Here is an 18,078-nt window from a genome sequence, read left to right as displayed (position 1 = left end):
AGCAGCTCAAACTTAATTTCACTGTTTAACAGAAATTAAGTTTGCTTCTTTTCGTATAAAGTCTGGCTCTCCTCGGTAACTTGTTTCTAGCTCAACGAGTCCCTGGGCAGGCTCTGCCACTGCACCGTGGGCCACCGTGGTGAATGGCGTGAGCCTGGAGTGAGGCTGCAGGGCGGAAACCATCCTTCTGTTGCTTCCTAGCGGTGTGACTCAGACAACTTACCCAACTCTACTTAATCTTGTGGAGATCAAGGAGTTAGCCTGTACAGAGTACTTTATACCTGGCACATAAGAAACACTATGTGTTTGTAAGTGTTTTCTATTACTATTATTATCAAATTATATAAAAACATAGGCAAGCACACTTCAGCCTGCTTATTACTGTTCTCACCTCTCTTCATCATTTCAGAATCATAAATTGCAAAAGTGAAAGAAGACTTTTAATTCCCATGGATTAAAAAATGATGCAGTAGACAAAGTTTTAAAGTATAGAATGTACACATTTACCATGTTTTTAGCTGCCAAATTTGGAATGTTTAGTTTTGTAGCATTTATTTGGGAAAACCTGGGGCTCATAACTAGCACTTCACACATTATAGATACGCCGTAAATATTTGCCTTTGCTATTGATTATTTGAAACCCTTTGCACCTCAAGAAAATCCTGTTCTCTTTTGATTTAGGATCAGTCTACTTGATGCCAAATGGTCTATTAACTAAACACTCTGCTGTACTACCATGTATAATAAAAATGCTTTACTGTTTGAATGGATTTTTCATTTATTTCCAGTTGAATTGGTACTATGCAAAAAAAGCCACTCTCCTTATTAACTTTTAACTTACAAATTTTTATTGATATATAAAAGGTACAACAGAGCAAGAGAACATTGACTGCCCAACATTGACCATGTTCTGCCTGGTGATGATGGGCTATTTTAATTTAAACCGGCAGTCCATTTCTTAGTGTCTCTAATGTACTGCATTTATACTGCACTATAGTTGTTTTATGAATGGTATTAACCACATCACGTCCAAGAGCAAAATGTACTTACGTCTTTGGAAATATTGGTAAGAATGTTTGTATAATTCTGGAAATGAAAATAGAAAATAAAAATGAATATAATGATTAATTTTACATGTCGACTTGACTGGATTATGGGGCACCCAGATCCTTGGCCAGACATTATTCTGGGTATGTCTGTGAGGGTGTTTGGGGATGAGATGAACATTGGAATTGGTAGAACGAGTAAAGTAGATTGTCTTCCCTAATGTGAGTAGCCCTTATCCAATCAGTTGAAGATCTGAAAAGAACCAAAAAGGCTAACTCTTTCTGGTAAGAGGGAACTCCTCCTGCGGGACTGTTTTGACCTGGGACTTCAGCCCTTCTCAGCCTTTGCACCCCAGTGGAGACCTCAGCTCTTCTTAGGTCTCAAGCCTAAATAAGGCTTTCAGACGAGAATTTATACTATTGGCTCTCCTAGTTCTCAAACTTTTGGACTTGGGCTGGAGCGACGCCTGTCTCTGCTGGGGCCTCCGGCTTGCCACCTGCAGATTTTAGGACTTAACCTCCATAATTGTGTGATCCAATTTCTTTAAATAAATAAGCAATAAAGAAACAAACTAATGGATAAATAATCCAGTTTCCCTGGAGAACCTTGCTTAATAGTGGCTTAAAATTTTAAAATATCACTAATGAGATTGATCATTCACAAATTGTAATAGTTTCTATATAGAATAAAAAAATGAAACACACATGTGAAATTTGCACTATTTGTAACTGACAGTGATCAGTAAGTGGTGAAGCGGAATGGCTTTTTAAAATGCAATTTGTTGGGATGCCTGGGTTGCTCAGTCCCTTAAGCGTCTGCCTTTGGCTCATGTCACCATCCCAGTGTCCTGGGATGAAGTCCCATATTGGTCTCCTTGTTTCAGTAGGGAGCACGCTTCTCCCTCTTCCTGCTGCTCCCCCTGCTTGTGCTGTCTCACTCTCTGACAAATTAATAAAAATAAATAAAGTCTTTTAAAAATAAGTAAATACAATACAATTTGTTGGGACCCAAACCAGAGTTTCTGATTCAGTAGGCCTGGGGTGGGGCCCAACCATTGTGTATGTCTGACATATTCCCAGATAAAGCTGATGTTCCTGGCCTGTCTAAGGAACCACTGTTCAGTCTAAGGTGCTTCCTAAGACAACTTTATCATCAATCATGGTTGTCAGATACTTGAACAAATTTTATTCAGATAGATGAAACTATTTTGGCAAAAGGTCCTTGGTTGAATGGGCATCAGCAGAAGGAAGATAGTGCATTCTTCTTTCCTCCTGCATTATTTAAAGGTCCTTCAAACATTTAAAGGTTTGAAAGAACAATGGATATTTCTACATTGTGAAAATGGATTTGGGGAGTGCAAGCTTAAACTTACCTCGTTAGTCACTTTGCACTTAAAAACTGTTAGAATCATGAATCACTTTTTGGAATCTGTTCATAAGTAGAGAATCTGCTTTTTATGCACAACTTCAATTTAGCCTCCCAATTAATGTCATCACATAGAAATATGGAGGTAAAGCATGATATCTTCATTTTTATATTTCCTAGAGGTACGTCTAAACGTGTAGCTTCAAGATTTGGCTTTAAATAATCACAGACTTGGTAAAGAAAACCGGATAACTCTTTTTATATATTGGTTCTAAATAAGGCATTTAGAATCTGAAAACAATAAGCATCAGATGGTTTCAGCTGTATTTACATTTTCTGTAAAATTCCTTCTTTATGCAGGGCTAAATGGTTACAGTTAAGTTTCATTTCCTTGGGGATTGATTTATCAAGTTTGAGGGTACTTCTGTGTCATGTGTTCCTCCCTTTACCCCCCTGGCCAAGTACAAGGGGGGAAAAAAACCCTCAAATCAACCAATCTTGTTGCAAATAATACTTTGTTTTAAACAAGAAGTTGAAATTGCTTTTTGAAATGAAATGAAATTTGGGGTGTGGCCATGGATTTCAGTCACCTCTGCCTTCCTCTACTATGGAAAATTAAGATTTGATTGTAATTATTTTGCTCAGTATACATTTAAATTTTTTTTCTTGTTGCTCTGAGGCAGTGTATGTCCTTGGAGAGGCAGAGAGAAATTGAAAAGCCTAGTTATTAACTATCTTCAAAGAAAAGAGATGTAATTAAATATTGTTGTGTGAGCCTGTAAGAGAAGCAAAGCATAAGTAGTAAAGTGCTATGCAGTTTTCTGGAGATGAAAATTTAAGAGCCAACATAATAAAAAAAATTGGAAATTATAACAGAAAGCAGACCAATCAAATGTACGAGGGTGATGTTGGTACTCAGACTTCATAATCTTCCTTTGAAAATGCTTTATAATTTGTTTTTACCTTGTTTTGTCCTCTAAATGGAATCAGGATCAAGCAATCAACATTAAAATTTATTAGAAATTTCTGGTGTCATAGAGTTCAAAAAGAAAGCACTTTGAGCTTGGCTTTCGCTTCATCCATTCTGTCCTGTTGTAAATAGTTGAATACATATTTGGAACCCCACTGGCCTAAGTAAGCATTTGATGAAGTTTTTAATGATGGATTGGAATATTTACAGACATGGTGCTATTTGACAAGACTAACTGAAAGGTGAGACAGCAGACAACGCATAGTTTGGTTTCTTTTTCAAACTTGTCTTAAAGATCCAGCTCTGTCCTAAAATATGTTGTAGTTTAAAGCATAGTCTCCATGCTCCTTCCCATGAACAGTGGATCTTTCTGATCATTCACATTCCATAAAGAGTGACAGTCCACAGGTGCTAAGGAAGCTTAAAATAGTGGAATATCACTAACCTCAGTGAAGATCTGAAGATCTCAATTCTAGCCTTGACACAGTATTAGGTGGGTGACCCTAGCCAAGGCATTTTACCATTTTGATTTTTCATCCCACTTTGTTCTCTCAACTACCTTTAGGTTTCCATTCAAAAACCAGTCCTAGATGCTTTCTAAAAATCACCCTAATAGGGTCGGTTGACCTCGATATGTTTACTGACTTTGCAAGCCACTGAGCTTGCTATCATATTCTACTTTAAGTGCCCAGTTCACTGTCAGTCTTTCTCACCTAATCTGTGAGCTCTGAGAATATGGACCGTATCTCTTTGATTTATTATCATGTTGACAGCATTTAAAGTAGTGCTTGGGATCTAATAGGTGCTCAGTAAATATTGGTTAAAGGAATAAATGATTGAACAAAAATATGAATGAGTAGGGTAACAGATGATCTTCCCGTATACTCTTTTGATATTTAATCTCAGGTATAATACCATATGGAGTTCCTCTCTCTCTCTCTCTCTCTCTGTCTCTCATCATTTTGAGGATATGATTATTCTAAGACTATTAAAAATCTCCAGCTGATTTTACATTTGCTTCCAAGAGCCTATATTTTTCATACAAGCCAAACAGCATAGTTTTCAAGTAATCCTTGAACTCCAAACTCACCTGCCTTTAAATGTCCATAAAGACTAAAGAAGCACTAAAAGGTTGGGATCACTTCTGGCTCACTTCTCCAACCAGATCGTGAATGAATGTACAACGTACATCCAGGCAAAGCATAATATACTTTAATAGAGCTTGTACTGTTTCTTTACCCTCTGTCCCACCTACCTTCTTTCCCTGCTTTGCTGCCTTCCACTTCTTTCCCATTTCTGGACTTCCATATCCCTTGTTAAAGAGGAACTGTGCCACGTATATACGATGTCAAATAGCCGTTTGTGACACATTCCAGTAGCGCTTTTATTTCATATTTCAAAATTGCTTTTTCCTTCAAGTTTGAATACAGCTTTTTGAAAAGTATTTTGATTTTATATGTCAAGAACCTTACAACTATAATCCATAATTTCATTTCTAGGAATTTAAAGAAATAATCAAGAACATGGACAAAAATTTGCCCCTCTTCATTGCAGCACTGTATACTAAGAGGGAAATGATTAGGTAAAATAGGATATATTAGTAGTGTGCAGTGATCAAAATCATGCTTATGAAGAAATTTTATGCCTCTGAAGAGTTTATATGTAGTTCGATCATACCTAAATATCAAATTATATTCATAGAAATAAAGTATGGATGAATGAATCATGAGAGATCATATTCCTCTTAATATTTTTCATTATGAGGCTGCAATATTCTTGAAATCATGGAAATTACTTTAAATAAAAAAAGGTTTTCAGTTTTTAGCATCGCTTAACTCAGTACACCTTCCTTTTCCTTAGAACCTGCTAGTATACCTTTTTTTTTTTTTTTTTTTGCTTAGGTCTTTATTAACAACTGTTAGAATGAATAAGATAAAGAAACTGCTGACATGTTTCAGCATTTTTATTTCATTGGAAAAAATGTAGAAATCTAGGCACTAACAATGCAGTGTAAAATTGTATTTTTTTAAATGGTGCTTATAACATTTCAAGATATTTTAAAATGTTAACAATCCTGTTGTCAATATTTATACCACAAAATTATTCAAACATAGAAAAAAGTGAGTGCATAAAGCCGTTCATCTCAGAATTAGCTATGAAAGTTATGACTGAAATTATCTCTGGTAGTTATGGCTACTGACAATATGGGAATGTTTTTATTATAACGTTTGCTTTAAAAGTTCAATTCTATAATTTATAGGTGTCAGTATTATAATTCTGTGCAATTTCTTTATAGACAAAGCCAAAAAGGAAATGGGAGAATTAAGATTATATACAATGAAGGGACACCTGGGTGGCTCAGTCAGTTAAGTGTCCAACTCTTGATCTCAGAGTTGTGAGTTCAAGCCCCACATTGGGCTCCAGAGTTGTGAGTTCAAGCCCCACATTGGGCTCCACACTCGGCATGGAGACTACTTTAGAAAAAAATTTTAAAAAAGATGATATAAAATTAAGTGTTAGTGCTGTATACTAGTTGCTAGTAACTACTGGTGATGACAGAAAGAATGGCTGGTTGGTGTTATGTATACATGTGTATCAGCAAGTGTACATACAGATATAATGGGTAAGTGTGACTTCTTGTTTGCATTTATTCATTTACCATCAGTATCCATGGTTTGGAATGAAGGACAATTGACCGGTAGGCTCAGTAGGTAAATAGACACTTTCAGGTAGCCTTTGCATATTTTGTTCTCCATGTGTTAGAATCTGAAAACTATGAAATTATAATCATAGAAATAATGCTGCTTGGTTTATGTAGCCCCTGATGATTACCCTCGCATCCATTCCATGAAAGTATCAGGAAAATGTTGAAATGTATCTATTATCTGCTGTTGGTCGCTTTACTATAATAAACTTTGCTATGATAAGTAGAAGAAATTATTCAGTGTAATAATCATTAAAAGGGAAATTAACCATGATACCTTGAAAGATTTAAGTCAAGTGTATGCTTCATTCATATTTATATAAGTTTTGGAAACAATGAGGATATTTCTTTTTATATTTAAGTTACTCACTGATTCTGCTGGTAATAGTGTAAACTCTTACCTTCCATTGAATCAGTTAACTCCAGCCACTGGTTCAGTTTATTAAGTAATAGTCCATAAATGTAATTTTTATAAGGTCTCTCAGTTACTGACTTAACAATGAAACCTCAATGAAGTAAAGCCTCAAATTTTTTTAAAGATTTATTTATTTCAGAGAGTGGAGAAAGGGCAGGGAGAAGGGGAGAGAATCCCAGCAAACTGCTTGCCAAGGCCAGAGACCAACACTGGGCTTGATCTCATGCCCCTGATACCACGACCTGAGCTGAAACCAGGAGTTGGACGCTCAGCCGACTGAGCCACTCAGGCACCCCAGTAAAATTTCAATTTTTATTGCAAAATAGTTTATGGTCATCTCAGTAATATTTTACAACCATGGTTCCAACTTTAGCAAAAGACTCTGGCATTATGTGAAGCCAGAAAAAGTTGATACAGACACAACTTTGGCTTTTACTAAAGGTAGAAGAGGAATCCATGTCCTTCTCTGGTCAAATGTCAGTGACCATGGAAGAAAATGGAAAAAGAATTAATACCCACATGCTTGTAAGATCAGAATGTATGCTTATTTTGTTCAGTGCAGATTTGTAATTTCACTTAAAAGTTAAAGCTCTAGGACCAGATGGTCAGAGTTTCTAATTCTATATACACCATGTGTTATTTATGGAACCTTGGCCAGTTGCTACTCTGATTCTATATTACTAATCCACAGGGTGGTTTTGAGGGTTATATCACTTAATGCATACCTGGTATGTAGTAGGCACTTAGTAAATATGAGCATATATTCGTAGTGGTAGTCCTAATACAGACCCTTTCTGAGCCCCTCTTTATCATTATCATAAGCTTCCTAAAGGCAAATACAGTGCATTTCACATACTTTAATTATAGTGACTGGACAGTAATACACATTACAGTGCAAGGGAAAATACCCATGTCCAGAAAAGTAAAAAAAATAAAATAAAGTTTCATGAGTTTTATTAAAGACGAATGATAATATTCATTTTGGTAGAGAAGTATCACAAAAAATAAGATAGAATTTATATGGATGGTTATAATTGCTAGTGTTTTGACTGCTGCTAAGCTGTCTGAGGCAGAAACAACATAGATGCAAGAAAGCAATAAGTTCTTTGGACCACACTGAACTGCCTAGTTATTAGTTTGACTGTAAATGGAAAAATTATAAATACGAATGAAAAGTTAGAAGGGGTCCATATTGTAGATGAGAAAGCACCAGTACCTTTATGCATATGCATACCATGAATATGGTTCAGAAAAAAAAAGAGTACCTTATGGTCCCTAAAATAAATAAAGCTTTGCACCCTTTCATTTAAGTTGATAACTTCTTAAAAACTTTAATTTCACGGGTGCCTGGGTGGCTTATTGGTTAAGTGTCTAACTTTGGCTCAGGTCATGATCTCAGGGTCCTGGAATTGAGCCTCAGGTCAGGCTCCCCACTTAGCAGAGAGTCTACATGTCCCTCTCTGTCGCCCCTCCCCCTTCTCGTGCTCGCTCGCTCTCTCTCTCAAATCAATTTTAAAAATCTGAAAAACAAACAAACAACCCAGACCTTCATTTTAGACTTTTTTTGGTGTGATGTCTGCATGTCTGATGTCTGATGTCTGCGGATTTGTGATGAACTTTGCCAGACCAGTCATTTAGGCTTTCCCACCTCGAAACAGCCTAACTCCAGCCTGGTGATCTTGTGTTGTCATTGTTTCTTTTCTTTAAATACTTGCTCTGCCCTTTGTACAGGAAGCCTAGTTCTTCTGGAGTGTAGGCTCCCTTGAACAAATTGCCTGTAAAAATACCTTCAAAAATACTTTTGACACACTTTGAGTTTGCCTTTGACTTTGACATCAAGCACATATGTGTTGGCAGAAGAAGCTGGCACCAGGAGAACAGGCAGTTGGAGTTACTACTTTTAAGCAGAAGGTTACAAATGAGGAATATTAATCTGACAGTGATCTAGGAATAGAATGTAATCAGGGCATTACAATGGTCTAACTGAGGCAGGGGTGACAGTCTATTTTAGAGTGCAGAGAGTGGGCTAGAAAGAATCAAAGCTGAGACACATGGGATCTGTGACTTGACAAGGGACTCAGTGTGAATGAGGATAGGGTTAACACTCAAGCTTTATTTCTAGATGACCGGAAAATGATCAGGACATTAAAATAAATAAATTAAGAAAAATAAGTTACTGATTCCTATAGGCAGTGTTGTTTGCAACCTGATGAATTTCATGCCAAGAGACTTTTGTGTCATCTGCATCATCTGTGTTAAAAATGAAATGAGTGTGTCATTGACACAGATTAAAGATAATCTCCATAGGTGATACCAAAAGCCATATTAAAAAATAAGATTGATGGAAGGACAGAAACAGCGAGAAAAAAGGTGAAGAATGGTATTTACTTGACTCTGAGTATAATCTTGGATAGATCACTTACCTGTGTCTTTTGTTCCATGCCTGTAAAAAATGTAATGATTATAAACTTACTTCACAAATATAAATGAAATAATGTATGTGAAAGTAATTGGTAAAGTGCTTCACAAATATTTATCGTTGCTGTTGAGAAGGAGAAGGAAGAAGAAGGTCCAGTGAGTGAGACAGAGAAGTGGAAACTGTAGAAGAAAGGTGAGAATGGACACTGTCACAGAGGATAAAGGAAAAGAGAGTACATGTTGGCTGTTAAATTTGCAAATCATTAGTCCCCTCTGTGAGTGCTGTGTCAGTAAACACTGAACCCAGTTACCTAGAAGTCAGATAGGTTGAAAAGAATGAGCAAGCAATGGGAAAATGAAAATAGTGGAGATATAAAAATATATGTATGTCTGCATATATTTGTATGATGAGAGAGATGACTAAAGTAGAAAGTGAAAACTGGGATATATTAACATGTTTCAGGGTAAATTTATTTCAGAAAAATGTCCTAGATAACCAGACTATTCAAGTTTATCCAACATTTGGAAATTGAATATACTCTTTATTCTTAGGTGGGTTAAAAAAAAATGCTCTCAGTATTATCCTATTACCACACCATATGTGCGTGTTATCTCTTATATGTTATCTCTTAATTACTGTTTAAACTTTTTTTTTTGCTTTTTTCTGAGACTGTTGCCTACTTTTGAATCTATAATCCTCTAGAATACTTTTTTTTTTTTAATTTGACAGACAGAGATCACCAGTAGGCAGACAGGCAGAGAGAGGAGGAAGCAGGCCCCCCGCTGAGCTGAGAGCCAGATGGGGGGCTCAGTCCCAGGACCCTGGGATCATGACCTGAGCTGAAGGCAGAGGCTTTAACCCACTGAGCCACCCAGGTGCCCCTAGAATACTTTTTAATATTTAATTTAATTGGGCTTTTAGCACTTCATTTCCTCTGATACTAGTCAATTTCCTTTTAAAATCTTTTGTGAATTGAGTTCATATTTTCATGAGAAACCTAAAATAATCAGTTCAAATGAGTTCAGGGATAATCCCCCATTTTCTTAAAATAATATTGTTTAAGGCATGTCAATATTAGCATATTGAAGAGGTGTACTTGCCACAAATGAAAAGAGAGTGGTTGTTGAATATACCATTCAGTTAACATTTTTCATTAAACTTTTTGAGATAATTGTAGATTCACATGCAGTTGTAGGACATACTGCATAGAGATTCCATTTGCCCTATACTCAGTTTCCTGCAAAGATAACATCTTACAAAATCATGGTACAATATCACAGTCAGGACATTGATACTGACTGAGTCAAGATACATTTCTCTTCACCACAAAGATCTTTTTATAGCCACCGTATTTTCTTCTCATTTACATCCCTCCTTTACCCTTGGCCACCAGTAATGTTTTCCATTTCTATAACTTTGCTGTCTCAAGAATGGTACATAAATGGAATCATTATAGTATGTAATCTTTTGGGATTGACTTCTTCACTCACTGTATCTTTGTGGTGATTTTTCTAGTTTGTTGAATGTTTAATCTGCTTGTTCCTTTCACTGCTAATTAGTATTTCATGGGATGAATGTGCCATAGTTGTTTTATTTTTGTTTTTAAGATTTTATTTATTTGAGAGAGTGAGAGAGACAGAACATGAGCAGGGGATGGGGCAGAGGGAGAAGCAAACTCCCGGTTGATCAGGGAGCCTGACTTGAGGCTCAATCCCGGGTCTCCAGGATCATGACCTGAGCTGAAAGCAGTCATTTACTTAACTGACTGAGCCGCCCAGGTGCCCCTGGATGTACCATAGTTTTTAGCCATTCATTGCTGAAAGACAGACATCTGGGTTGTTCCTAGTGTGGGATTATTGGAAATAAAGCAGCTATAAACATTTTGTGGGCAGACTTTTGAGTGAACATAACTTTTCATTTCTCTAGAATAAATGCCCAGGATTGCAATTGCTGGGTTGTATGCTACTCATATAATTAGTTTTTAAAGAAATTGTTCTTTAAATTACTGCCAAACCATTTTCCAGAGTGGCTGTGTACCATTCCACCACAAATCTATAAGTGATCCAGTTTTTCAGCATCCTCACCATAATTTTGTCACTGTTTTATTTTAGCCATTGTGATAGATGCATAGTAATATCTCATTGTGATACTAATTTGCATTCATATAATATGTATTGATTTTTAACATCTTTTCATGTGCTTACTTGTCATCTGTATATATTTTTTTGTAAAATGGCTCTATCTGTAAGTTGTCCATTTTATAATTGATTTTTTTTAACATTGAATTTTGCATTCTTCATTATTCCAAAAGCCAGTCCTTTGTCAAATATGAGGTTTGCAAATTGTTTCTTAGTCTGTACTTTGTCTTTTCATGCTCTTAACAGGGTCTTTTACAGAGTGAATGGTTCTAATTTTACGAACACAGTTTATCATTTTTCCTTTCTATGGGTTGTGTTTTTGGTGCCAAGTCTAAGAACTATTTGACTAGCCCTACATCTTAAAGGCTTTCTTTCTTTCTCTCTTTTTTATTTTTCTTAAAGGTTATTGTTTTATGTTTTACATTTAAATCTATAATTTTTAGTTAATTTTTGTAAAATGTATGAGGTCTAGGTTAAGGGTCATTTTTATTTATTTATTTACTTATTTATTTATTGCCTGTCAATGCCTGATTGCCCAAGCACCATTTGTTAGAAAGGCTTTCTTCCATTTTAATTGTGTTTGCATCTGTGTTGAAAATCATTGGGCATATTTGTGCTCCCTTTATTGGGATTAAATTTCAATATATACTGGAGTTCCTATGTGAAAGGTGGGGAATGCTTATTGCTCATTGCCTTCTGGGTGAGGCTGCCTTAAAGGCTGTTGCAGAAGTATCATCATACTGTAAGGAGAAAGTTATGTTCTTTTCCTAGAAGTCAGGGCACTGGGCTGTAGGGAAGAAAGGAAGGAAAGATGAAGCTTCTAGCCACTTCCTTTCAGGCAAGGGTTTCCCCTTTTTGATGAGGTTAATCATATTATAGGTCACCAATTCATTTCCATTGCCTTTATGTTGACATGAGACTCTTAAGATTTTGGCAGTAGGTTTTTTTTAATCTGTCTTGGGTTTTTGTAATGCTCTGAGGTTTTTTTCTTTTCAGTCTTTTCTGCTTGAAGGGCATTTTTATGGGTGTGGCTAGAGGCTTTGTTGGAGCTGTTAAGTCAGACACCTGTGAAATCACTAGTCTTAAATTTATGGTTTTAAATAACATTTGATGTTACATTTAGGTCAGCAAAATAGAAAGGGAGGAACAGTAGAAGAATAAATAGAAGTTACATAAAAGTCAAAATCCATACCCTCCTTTTAGTTGTGACTTGAAATAAATACATGTAATTAAATGCATTTAAAAATACAGATACAAATATATTTGAATGATTCAAAAGCAAAGCAGCAACAAGTGTATAGTTAGAATTTCCCAAAATGTGTTAACCGGAACTCATTCTATGGGATAGTAATGTCTGTTTTGTATTGTGATAGACTTGGGAAGCTTTGGTGTGAATACATATGAACAAGTTTGTGTGGCTATAAAACTTTTTCTTTCTTTTCTCTTAGAAACATCTTTACTACAAGTCGTCTTAAAGACTTCACTACATGCATTGCAGAATAGGTCTCATTTCCACACTGAAATACTACTGATCTAAACACAGTTTGCATTAAGCATTCCTGGAAACAATACAAGTGTTCTTTGTTTTGTTTTGTTCTTTGTTCTTTGTTTTGTTCTTAATTTTAATTCCAATATAGTTAATATAGTGTTATATTAGTTACAATATAGTGATTCCACAATTCTTTGCATTACTCAGTACTCATGATGGTAAGTGTACTCTTATTTCCATCACGTATTTCACCGCCCCCCCAACCCCGCACCTCCATTCTGATAAAATCAGTTTGTTCTCTATAGTTATGAGTCTGTTTCTTGGTTTGTCTAACTTTTTTTACCCTTTGCTCATTTGTTTTGTTTCTTAAATTCCACATGTCAGTGAAATCATGTGGTGTTTGTCTTTCTCTGGCTAACTTATTTTGCTTAGCATTATACTCTAGCTCCATCCATGTTGTTGCAAATGGCAAGATTTTATTCTTTTATGGCTGAGTAATATTCCATTGTATACATATATTACATCTTTGTCCATTCATCTATTGACGGGTGCTTGGGCAGCTTCCACAATTTGACTATTGTAAATAACGCTGCTATAAACATAGAGGTGCATGTATCCCTTCAAATTAGTGTTTTTCTGTTTTGTGATTAAATCCTCAGTAGTGCAATTACTGGATCACAGAGTAGTTCTATTTTTAACTTTTTGAGGAAGCTCCATACTGTTTTCCATAGTGGCTATGCCGGTTTGCATTCTGCTCCAGGGTTCCATTTTCTCTACGTCCTTGCCAAAACTTATTGTTTCTTGTGTCCTTGATTTTAGCCCTTCTGGCTGGTGTGAGGTGGTATCTCATTGTAGATTTGTGTCTCCCTAATGATGAGGAATGCTGAGCATCTTTTCATGTGCCTGTTGGCCATGGATGTCTTCCTTGGAGAAATGTCTGGTCATGTCTTCTGCCCAGTTTTTAATCAGATTTTTTTGTTGTTCTTGAGTTTTATAGATTCATTATGTGTTTTGACTAGTAACCCCTAATGGAATACATGACTTGCAAATATATCCTCCCACTCAGGTTGCCATTTCCTTTTGTTGATGGTTTCTTTTGCTATGCAGAAGCTTTTTAGTTTGATGTAGTCCTACTTGTTTGTTTATTTTTTTTGTGGCATTTGCTCTTGGAGTCAGATCCAAAAATTCAAGGATAAGACCAGTGTCCAGGAACTTATTTGTGTTTTTCTCTAGGACTTTTTGTGTTTCAGGCCTTACATTCAAGTCTTTGATCCATTTGTTTATAGTACAAGATAGTGCCCTTATTTCATTCTTTTGCATAGGCTGTCCAGTTTTCCTAACACCATTCATTGCAAAGACTGTCCTTTGCTTTTTGTACATTCTTACCTCCTTTGTTGTGAGTTAACCATCTGTTGTACTGCTTTTAAGATTCTCTTTAACTTCTGACATTTTAATTATAATGTGTCTTGGTGTGGTCCTTGTTGAGTTCATTTTATTAGTGGCTCTGTATGCTTCCTGGACCTGAATGACTCTTCTTCCCCAGGTTAGGGAAATTTTCAGCTATTATTTCCTCAGATAAGTTCTCTGCCCATCTATCTTTCTTCTACTTCTACTTCTACTACGTGAATGTTATTTCACTTGATGTTGTTCTGTAGGTCCCTTAAGCTCTCTATTTATTTATTTATTTATTTTTCCTTTTGCTGCTCTGTTTGGGTGAATTCCACTGACCTGTCTTCCACATCACAGATCCCTTCTTAGGCTTCATCTATTCATCTGTTGTATCCCCCTAGAATATTTTTTCAGCTCAGTTATTGTATTCTTCGGATCTGCGACTTCTGTTTACTACTTTCTAATATTTTCTGTCTTTTTGTTGAAGTTCTTATTCTTTATCCATTCTTCTCCAAAATTGGTAAGCATCTTTATGACCATTACTTTGAGTTCTTTATCAAGTAGATCGTTTATATCTGTTTCATTGAGGTCTTACTATAAGGTTGTGACTTATTCTTCCATTTGGAACATGATCATCTGTGTCCTCATTTTGCTTGACTCTCTGAGCTTGTTTCTTTCTTTCTTTTTTTTTTTTTTAAGATTTTATTTATTTATTTGACAGGCAGAGATGACAAGTAGGCAGAGAGGCAGGCGGAGGGGGAGGGGGGGAAGCAGGCTCCCTGCTGAACAGAGAGTCCAATTTGGGGCTCGATCCCAGGACCCTGGGATCATGACCGGAGCCGAAGGCAGAGGTTTTAACCCACTGACCACCCAGGTGCCCCTCTCTGAGCTTGTTTCTAAGTATTAGTTGAAACAACTACCTCTCCCAGACTTGAAGGAATGCCCTTATCATGAGCCTTATCATGCAACTTTATCCGACCTCTTCAGTTGTCTCTTGTAGTTTTGTGATTACCGAAGCAGCCTGATTTTTTTCTTGATAGGTCCCAGTTGTTAAAGGGTGCTGAGATTTGGCAGGTTTCCAAAGGGAGTGATCTCAGTCAGCACCTAGTTTCAAGATGCTTGGAAGCCAGATCTTCAAGCAGCAGCTTTTAAAGTAGACAAATTTATACAGTCTTGTGGGAACCCAAATCATAAACCCTGTTGACCTCCAAACTAGGAGATCGGAGGGTGTCCCTGGGCATCGCTTGCAAAAACCAGAGCTTCAGATGAGTGTATAAGCTCCTTTCTAAGAGGTACAAGTGAACTGTGATGAGCCCACGGGAGGACTCAAAAATGGTGTCTACCTGCCTCCCTTCCCTGAGAACACCTTTATAGCCTCCAGATGTGTGGCAGACCTGAATCCTGTTGTTCAGGTTGAAGGTCCCAGACAAGGATATGAACTTTATTTTTACAGAAAGCCTGAGGCTGTGTTTCATTCTGTTGGCTGTGTAGTGCCTGGGTGTGATAGCCTACCCAGAACTATCTTTCTGATTGTAATAGTCCCCTGGGGTCCAGTAATGCAATCCCTTGTGGGTATCAAGGCCAGGTGATCAAGGGGTATATTCCTGTATGGACTCAGCTTTTCATCAGCTTTATTTAGCAAGGCTTTATCAAGGCCAAGAAAGAGTACTGGGGGTGGAATACACCACCAGCTTCAGTGAGGCTGTGTCTGCACACACCTGTGCTAGCAAAGTGAAGGGAGAGTGCAAAAGTGGCTCTCTCCAGCACCCACATTCCCAAAGAAAGTCATAAGTGGTCCCTGACCCTCTAGCAGATGCTTTAAGATTAGCAAATTCATCTTACTCATGTATAATCCAGTCACCTCTCAAACTGCTACCTTTGTGCTATGTCCCATTATAAGTCTGCATGCAAGTCCTTCAAGAAGAAGTATCTCACCTCCCCATAGACTCCCTGGATACCCTGAATGTAAGCCTCTTTAGTTTCCAAAATTAGGCATTTTTGTGGTCTTGTGTCTTCAGTGCAGGTCTGCTGGTTGGAGTGCCTGATGTGGGATTCTGGAGCTAGGAGATTCCTCCCTATTGCAGGTGCCATGCAAGGGTGGGGTTTTTGGCAAGACCAGGTCTCTGCCTCTCCTACCCCTCTCAATATGGCCCTTTTATCCCGTGTGCAGGGAGCTATTCAGCTAGTTCTCAGTCCTTCTTCAGCAGGAGTTATAACATATGTAACTGTAGATACAGTATGTCTGTAGGAGGAGGTGAGTTCAGGGTCTTCCTATACTGCTATTTTGAATCATTCTTATAAAATTTTTTTAAAGCTTTGAATTTACAATTTTTATATTGTGACTCTCCACAAAATGTAACATTCCCCAAACCTTTTCAATTTATAATTACATAGAGCATCTTGTCAGAATAGATTTATTCAAGACTCATATTGGGAGGTACTGATATTATCTATTTATTTAACAATATTACAGTGTATTTACTATGTGCCAGATATAATTTTAGGCAATTTACAAATATTATCACATTTAATCCTCATAACAACACTATGAGGGTGGTAGAATGTTGTTATGACAGCTTTACATTTGAAGAAACTGAAGTACAGAAAGATTAAATAGCTAGCCAAGGTCATCCAGATCACCAGGGACAAAGCCAGGATTTGTACTCAGGTAATTTACCTCAAGGGTTCGTGCTCTTCCCTTCTATACTGATATGCAGAGTAATTTGTGTTAACCCTAATGCTAAGGATTTAGGATAATTTTGCATAATTAAGCTTTCTGGTTAACTAATTAGTTCTTTCTGGTTTGACCTTGTTGCTGTAAATCTATTAGCTTGCCTTCTTAGCTGAACACTTTCTTATAATTTTCAGGGTATTGTTGTGAGGAGCAATATTCATTATCCAGTTCTTCCTCATTTATTTTATAACTATTTATTGAATATGCCCTGTGTTAGATGCTGGGAGTACAAAGATGAACAAAAAGAAAAATTAGACCTCAAAGTACTGTAAGAACCTAATGCAGATGGGCAGAAGATGGCAAAAGATGTAGAGACTGAGCTGGATTGAACATTCTGTATCCTTGGAGGATGTTACTGAATAAATTTTTGTCTTATTGTTGGCCACCTGAAAGCCAAACATGATGTAAACAAAAGTCTGCTTTATTGAGAATTTCAGCGAGTGAATGATTATCACAGCACCCATTCACTAAAAGAGCAGCCAGATTTATGACAGATAATTACAGAACCCAAAGAAGTTGATGGATTTGAGTGGATAAAGGAAAAGAAAGGGAAGGGAAAGAAAAGGAAGGGGCAGAGTATATTAGATGGAACATATAAAGGGAATGGAAACTGAAAGTAATGTGAGATAAAAAAACAGAAGCATGCTCATCAATTTGATGGTTGCAAATGGTCCAAGTTAAGAAATCATTTGACACTGGAGATCTGGAGGGAAAATTCAAATGTGGAAGGTCTTGGATGCTAACCCGCAGAAATGTGTATTTGCTTGCCTGTTTCTCTCACTGCTTGAAGGGAAGAATTTTCCCATTACCTGGAACAATGGATGGCTCAAAAAAAACTGAACTGAAAGAGAAAGATTTCATATAAGCAACTCTAAGTTTGTGTTAATATACATAGTTACAATGAAGTAAAATACAAATTCTCTAAATGCTCTTCATATAACGTATGTACACACACAAACTGCATAGACATGTATTTCTGATGTTTCCAATGGTTTACTTGGCAAAACCCTTACTAAGTAGCGGTTGGTGTCTGGTCTAGTCATATCACAGATGTTTATGTGCTCCTGCTCTTTCTCTCTCTCTCTCGGGTTCTGAGCTCTTTGTTGTCTTGCCTCTGCTTTATATTTCAGAGCAAGGCAGTTGTTTACCAGACAGCAAGAATATGTTCCATATATAAATTTCCACTTTAAAAATGATCCTCAGACTCAAGATATATTTGACTTTGAAAGTACACACAAATTTCAACATTACCTTTACTAAGTGTATTTTGGGATCTCTTAGTGCCTCTGGTCATTAATTTATTCTAATTAAGAACAGTAAGTGTACATATAGAGCAACCATAATGTATTTCATTTTTAGGATAGAACCCCAACTCTTTGATATTTGTAATTATTGAAAGAATCCTATT

General features: G+C 36.7%; 1 protein-coding gene across 3 annotated transcripts in view; it reads left to right on the top strand.

The window, feature by feature from the left end:
• MAGI2 (membrane associated guanylate kinase, WW and PDZ domain containing 2) overlaps nucleotides 1–18,078 on the top strand; it is a gene marked incomplete at its 3' end in the record, with an annotated part of 1,345,444 nt that overhangs the window by 704,536 nt on the left and 622,830 nt on the right. The gene's annotated exons all lie outside the window — the stretch shown is intronic.

This window comes from Martes martes (assembly GCF_963455335.1).
Source record: "Martes martes genome assembly, chromosome: 11".
In the NCBI taxonomy this organism is placed as follows: Eukaryota; Metazoa; Chordata; class Mammalia; order Carnivora; family Mustelidae; genus Martes; species Martes martes.
The sequence above is the reverse complement of the archived record's forward strand: the minus strand, read 5'-3'. Positions and strand labels throughout refer to the sequence as shown.